We start from the raw sequence: 7,891 nt of genomic DNA on the forward strand, positions 1-7,891 counted from the left end.
CTAGCAGCCATATTGATTCCCCCATTAACCGGACAACTGTACTACTGTAATTGAAGAACTTTCGGTGATCCACGGACCCAATTAGATTTTCCCGCAAAAATGAAAATTAAACTTTCTAAAGATAAAAAAAACATTTAAGAAACTCTTTCATTGAATAAAAAAAGTCTTCCGCATTAATGTCCATGTTTATTCTAAAAAAATTTCGGGTAAATTTCCAAAAATTGCCGCATATTATTCCAAAATTTAAATAACTTTTTGATCATTTTGGTAACTTTCTAATGTTTTTATTTCATGTTTTGATATTTTTTTGCCACTTTTTAAGTCCGCCATTTCGAATTTAATAATTTTACATACACATGGAACCTTGATAACTTATAAAAGCAAATTTGTATGAAATATACTTTTTAATCAACCGTTTCCAAAGGCTTAAATGTCCGCTGAGCATCTATATCGAAATACTTTTTAAAATGGAAAAATTTTTGCATTATTATCTGGACCATTACAAATTTTAAGTTCTTGAACCTTTAATACGATGAAAGAAAGTTTAAAAAAATGGCTGTGCACAAATTTTGCGCTATGCGGAGAATCACCCATAAAATTTTTTATTTCTTTGTTATCAGTGATTGATTATTGATAAATTGTTAAAAGGTTATTACAAAAAATGATTATAGATATTATTTAATTTAATATATTGTGTGAGTTTTACATCAACTACCTTATAAAAATATGTAATTATAATTAAACTGTCATAATGAAAGATAAAAAATAGTTTTTTGTAATTACACTTTAATGATTAATCACGAATTAATAGCTGATATCAAAGACAAGATACCAAATAAAAGAAATATGTTTAAAAAATAACAACCGTTATTTAATATGCCAAATCTGCGCAGATAATTAACACATCTAAAGCGACTGTATTCTAATTGTATTAATTTTTACTCAGCATCATACATTATAAAAATATTAGAAGATATAACAATGGATCAGTACAAATATAGAAAAACCTTATGTTAAGGGCATGTGATACTTACAGTTTCCCCGGTTTTTTTTTCCACAAAAATGAAAACTTCTAAAAACTGAATTCGGAGATGCTATAAAATATCATAACGGACGTCCCGGACTCTTTTTTGAGGGATAATAACAAAAAAATTTATTGTGCTAAATAAAATTTTTATGCATATGCATTATTTTCAGGTTACGTCGTTTTTCATCTCTGCCTTTCCGACAATCTGGAAATTATTTATGAAATAAACTTTTTTGATCGCCTGAAAAAAGGGTTAGTTCCGGGAGATTAGTTACTATGTTTATTTGTAAGTCCAATGTTTTCGGCCAAACATATTGTGTAGTTTGGAAGTAACGCTCGGATGAATTGTAACACACATAACCTCGAAATATACACGCACGTTATTAGCAATATTAAACATTTTTTGATAAAAAAATACAAAAAAGTGCGTGGGGGCGTCCGTTAGCATGTTCGCTATCATTTCCCATATTTTGAAGGCAAAATATTTCTTATCCTAGGAATAAAGCCGGGGGAATCTAACACTGAAAAAATCGATACTATTTCCTAAGCGCTATGCAAATTAATCACATTTTGCTAAATGAAAACTTTCTTTAATTAACCTAAAAAAAAGTTTGCGGGGACGTCCGTTAGCATGTTCGCTTTCATTTCCCAAATTTTTACGACAAAATATTTAATATTCTAGAAAAAAAGCCGGGGGAACCTAAAACTGGTAAAATCGACAAATTTCTAAGTATCACATGCCCTTAAATGAGTTTTATTGGTAGTTCTAGTAAGTAAAGATGTTATATTTACAACCCGAAAAAACTTGGAGATAAGCAGGAATTTTGTAAGCGGAAATTAATAGAAACTCTGTTTAAATTAAGCTCCTTAAGAATTTAACTGCCGATTTATACGAAATTATTGAAAAAAAAATTGAAAACTATAGGGTAATATAAATGAAAGAAAACGATGCCAAAATATCTGCAATACATTCGAATATTGTATACTCATTGAGGGCGAAAGAACGGAAAACGTTGCTGGCTTTCTAGACAAAAGAAATGCCTGAGCCTGTTTTAATTGCGCCCCTCTTTACCGCCTCTATAATTTTTTCTATTGCATTATATTTTGACCCCATAATATCGGTTACATATTGTATTTATTAAAAAAATTAAAAATCAATTCTTCAGCTATTTTGTGAATATAATATTATAAATGAAGAAACCGCAATGAAAATTACAAGTGACTTAAACATTGATCTTGGAAGGCTGCCAAATATGTTTGGGATATTTTTCATCCTGAATGCAAGTTCCAAGTGATTGGAATATAAAAGATTTTTTATTGATTTCTTTGAAGAAGATATATTTTTTCTATTACAATTGAGGCTAAGAAACATTTTTTTCACGTAGAGTAAAGCATTATAGAAAAGGAAGGAAAATTATTTGATTTTGTCAATATTTATCTAAGTTTTACAATTTGAATTCTCTTTCGTAAATAGAGAAACAAATTCTGCAGAAAAATATATTTGAGACAGAATTTTATTCGCATGTAGATTGTTTCCTCACGTTTTGTGTTGTCCTGGATCCAATACATAAACCGAGACCCAATAACACTTTTTCTTGCCAGTAAAGGGGTGATTGGATTTTCTCGTAAACGAATTTGAAAACTTCGCGATTTTTACATGAAATGGATTGAGATTTACATATATCCGTTCGGGCGAGTGGCTTAAAAAGTCCAAAGCGAAGAAAAGAGAAAATACGACTGCTTTCATTGTGACGAATATAATTAGCTTAATAAATGCACACACGCAAAGCACGTTTATATCCGTGGATTTTTATTTTCTAACATTAAAAATCTTTAAATCTATTTTTAAATCAATTTGTAATATCAAGCGGTTTTTAAACGGTTGTAACATTAATTTGAATTGAAAGCTCTTGAAATAAAAAAAAATTTGGATTGAAAACGTTTCAATTCAAACAATTTAAAATTGGTTAAAATTTTGAAAAAAGGATGAGATTTCGAATGGAATCGAAGGGAATGGCAATTTTTATCATGTATTAAATAAAAGTGTTAAAAATTTAGTTATTTGAAATTGAATTTTTAAAAATCAGAACTTCTCAAAATTGAAAACACTTAAAAATATATTGAACGTTTTTTGAATTTTAAACTTTCCATCTCAAACAATTTGAGATCAGGTAAAATTTTTAAAAAGGACAAGATATCAAATGGAATCAAAAGGAATGGAATTTGTACCATTTCTTGAATAGAAGCATTCAAAATTGAGTAACTTAAAATAAAAAGTTTTAAACTTGAATTTTTACATTCTCATCATAACGAGAAGGTATTGGTTTTATGTGAAAAGTGACTTTCGCGGATTCCATCAAATGTCGAAGTTTTGAGACCCTCTGAGTCTGAAAAAACAGTTTTTATGTTAGTGTCAGTCTGTCGGCGCCGCCCTTATTGTCATTGTTGTCGTTCTCGTCACTGTTGTCTGTAAACACGGTAACTTTTGAAGGAATTATCTGATCGATGACCCACTTTATCAGGGCATAAAAGAAAGGGCGAGTTCGTTAGCCTATTTTAGATAATATTTTAAAAAGTTAGAGCATTCTTAAAATTCTTAGACCATTTATTCAGGATTTAAAAATTCTATGTATGGCTATTCGTAGAACTCGAAAAGTCCAACAATTCATTTTTACAGCTTTTTTTTTATAAAAAGAGAATGATCAGAGTTGAGTATTTTCAAAATTCAACAAAACAAATAAAAATTAAAATTTGAAGCTAAAACGCACGATATACGAAAAAGTCAATAGAAAAAAACGTTGATTTTTGAGAGTCCTAAGAAAATCATAACATCTTTTTGAATTTTTTTGAAAAATCAAAAATTCAAACTTTGATCGCATACAAAATAATGGAAATTTTACGGTGAAATTATGCAAGATACGAAAAAAGATGTAGAGACAAAAATTGCGCACTCAAAAAGGGTCTACAAATTCGCTATTAGTCATTTTTAGATAGTACTAGTAGCTTGTCTGTTAATTGTGGAAAATATGATACAACATTTTTTTAATTAAATTTGTGGAAAAACGACACAAAAGACAAAAAATAAAAAGCTAAAAATTGTTCAACCAAAAAATTCATCAAATTTCTTATGAACTTTCTTTTTATAAAAGGGCATTGAAAATATAAAATCATCTTTTGTTAGTTTTTATCGTAAAAAAACATTAAAAATTAAATATTTGGAGAAATGACACAAGATACGAAAAAAATGAATAAACAAAAGTTGTTCACTCAACAAGGATCTACAAATTTATTAGAAATAACTTTTTGATAGGACGCGTATTTTTTGTTTTAATCGTAAAAAATAACATTACAAAAAAAGTTAGGAAAACCTGCAGAATATAAAGAATTTTTCATCTTAAAAACGTCTACACATGTTCTAGAATAAATTTATTGACAACGCAAATATTTTTTGGTTTGATTGTCAACATTTTTATTGAAAATAAATAATTTTATATTTCGCAAAACTATGTGAGACACACAAAAATTCTGAATAAGAAAATTGTTCACCATAAAAAGATCTACAAATATAGTTAATATTTGATTGCCCAATCAAGTTCGACCAGTCCCCACGGTGGGGCGCTCTGGCCAATCACAGTCATCGTAGAAAGTATACCTAAGAACATCATGACCTGATACCTCAGTTTCAGGTCAGCCCTGAAGATGTGAACAGCAATGTTCACGAAACGTCGGAAAGCAATTCGTAGTTTTTTACACGAGTGAAACCCGAAATATCTTTTTTTATCAAAATGAATCATCGTGAAAGCATAAAATCTATTATAGTTAATACTATATTTCTCTCTGATTTCTATAAGATGTATAGTTTTTTTTTTTTTGGTTTGTAAAAATATTATTAGAAATTCCATTTTCCATTGAAACTATGCAAGAACAAAAAGAGGTAAAAAAGGAAGTTCATTTATTTATCTAAAAACAATTTTTTTATATACACTCTCTACAATAAATAACGAGGAAAATTAATGAAAAATAAAGAATAAACATTAAAATAATGAAATAGGCGTGCTTTATCTGATACTATCCAAATCAGAAGTTTCGAACTGAGGCATAATGTTTACGAAAAATCGTTTTTTGGAAATATTCTAATTAAACGCGAAAGGTAAATTACAGTTTTCAAGATTTTTACCTTCGATTTGGAAAAGTATACACGTTATAAGTGTTAGTGAAGCGCAATGACTGACTGCAATAGGCAAGGTTTGAAAAAACGCAGTAAAAAGTTGCACATAGAAATTGATTCGCCTAAAATAGATGTACAAATATGCTTTTAACTACATACATTTCAATAAAACTACCATAGTTTTCATTTTGTTCTAAATTTGGTTAAAAAATAAAATTGATTTTTATATTATCATCCTTTATGATTGAGAAAGTATTAGAATTGTAAAAAAAATTTGACACCACCGTTTTTCAACGGATCTCCACGTTTTAAGAGATCCCCTGAATCCGAAAAGGGGCCATCCATATAGCACGTGGACAATTTTTCACCACTTTTTGACCCCCACCCCTTGTGGATAGCAGTGGAATTTAGACACCCCCCCCTGTACTTTGTCCACGTGGTCATATTTTATGAAAATATAGATATTATTAGTCTTCAAAATGTCCGGGAGCTTGCGACAATTCCATGGACGTCATTTTAGTACTCACTAAAATTTCAGATTCTTTTGTTTTCATAGTCAACAGTTCGAAATCCTTTGAGAGGCTAACAGCTGGTCGCGCATTTTGAAACAATTTATCGTTAAACCGTCGAAAGTTCGAGTGAAAGAACGTCATTTTAGTAATCTCCATACTCACGCGGAATGATTGTTTGGATGCTAAAAACTAACGAGAAGTATGAATGACAGCTCCTGAGTGGTGCTAAAGTTGACTAGCAGGCTATCAAAAATGTCAAAAATTCTAGTGAAAAAACGTCATTTCAATACTCTTGAAACTCATTGGGGACGATTTTTTAGGTGCAAAGAATTAACAAAAATTTTGACTGGCAGCTTTTGAGTGGTGCCAAACTTGACTGGCAGGCTGTCAAACATATAAAAAATAACCGGATGATAATCAGAACCTTTATTTTAGTACTCTTGAAACCCATTGTTGCGAGCTGTGAATTTACGTGAAAAGTGAGATTTTTGTTGTTTCTTTTTTTATATACATATTAGTTTTAGAGAAGTATCCTATAGATGAAAATTTTAGTTAATGGAAATGACAAAACTTTCATTCGTTTGTTGATTAAAATGTCAGTCAACTTTGGCACTACACAGGAACTGCCAGTCAGATTCTTTGTTAGTTGTTTGCACCAAAACAATCATCCTCAATGGTTTAAAGAGTACTGAAATAACGTTTTTTCACTTGAATTTTCGACATGCTAGACAGTCTGCCAGTCAAATTTAGCACGATTGAGAAACAGCCCATCAATTAATATCTTACTTTTTAGCACCTAAAGAATCATCCCCAATGCGTTTCAAGCATACTAAAACAACTTTTCTAATTTTTATCCTGTCATTTTGTATATTCTTGACAGTCTGCCAGTCAACTTTGGCATCAGCGAGAAGCTGCCAGTCAAATTTTTTGTTAGATTTCAGCATTCAAACAATCATTCCCAATGGGTTTCAAGAGTACTAAAATGACGTTTCTTCTCTAGAATTTTTGGCATGTTTGACAGCCTGCCAATCAACTTTAGCACCACTCAGGAGCTGTCAGTCAAAATTCTTGTTATTTTTTTGCACCAAAACAATCATCCCATATAGGTTTTTAGAATACTAAAATGAAGGTTCTAATTGTATTCCTGTCATTTGTTTATATGTTTGACAGCCTTCCAGTCAACTTTGGCACCACTGAGGAGCTGCCAGTCAAACTTCTTGTTAGTTTTTAGCATTCAAACAATCATTCCACGTGGGTTTGAATAGTAAGATAATGGCGTTCTTTCACTCGAATTTTTGACATTTTTGATAGCCTGCCAGTCAACTTTGGCACCACTCAGGAGCTGCCAGTCAAAATTCTTGGTAGTTATTTGCACCTAAACAATTATCCCCCATGGGTTTAACGATAAATTGTTGCAAAACGCACTAACAGCTGTTATTCAGTCAACGAATTTCGAACTTTTGATTATGAAAACAAAAGAATCTGGAATCTAGTGAGGAACGTGAGCTTAAACATGATTTGAATTTCAAAGAAAAAGTCTCATTTTGTTGAATCTCGCTTAAGAGTTAACACAATAAACTGTCACTGGTGAAGGAAATCTTTATAACACTTTTCACATTTGACTATTCTTTTATTGATAAAAACAATCATTGACATACAATATTAAATCCGTTGAGATCACAACACTAGAACAGAAAAACTCAATTATAACAATTTTTGATTTCGTATACATATAATCACACAGGAAATCTGAAAATCTCTCTAGTTCAAAGTAATCTTATATTTAATAATATTTAAAAAGCATAACTTAGTAAAGATAAACCGAGAATCTTAAGAAAAGAGACTTCTGGAGGATTCACAAGGTTACCTTGCCGGCTAAGCGATGTATCTTAAGCCTGGCAAGGGAGAGAGTTAGCTGAACCTTGTGAATGCGGGTGTAACTTGTCCAGAAGCACTGTAAGTTAGGAGCGTATGCGTAAGAAAGAGAGACTTCTTGAGGATTCACAAGGTACCTTGTCAGCTAAGCGGTTTAAGATTTGCCTGACAAGGGTGAGATCTTACTAGACCTTGTGAATTTGCGTGATAGTTGTATAAAGACTTTCCAATTCAACTCCTGATTCCTTGGTCATTCTTTTAATTGTTAATAAAGACTGTAGCGCTGAATTAACCAACAATCGTTTATTT

This window comes from Belonocnema kinseyi, chromosome 2 (assembly GCF_010883055.1).
Source record: "Belonocnema kinseyi isolate 2016_QV_RU_SX_M_011 chromosome 2, B_treatae_v1, whole genome shotgun sequence".
Taxonomy (NCBI): Eukaryota; Metazoa; Arthropoda; class Insecta; order Hymenoptera; family Cynipidae; genus Belonocnema; species Belonocnema kinseyi.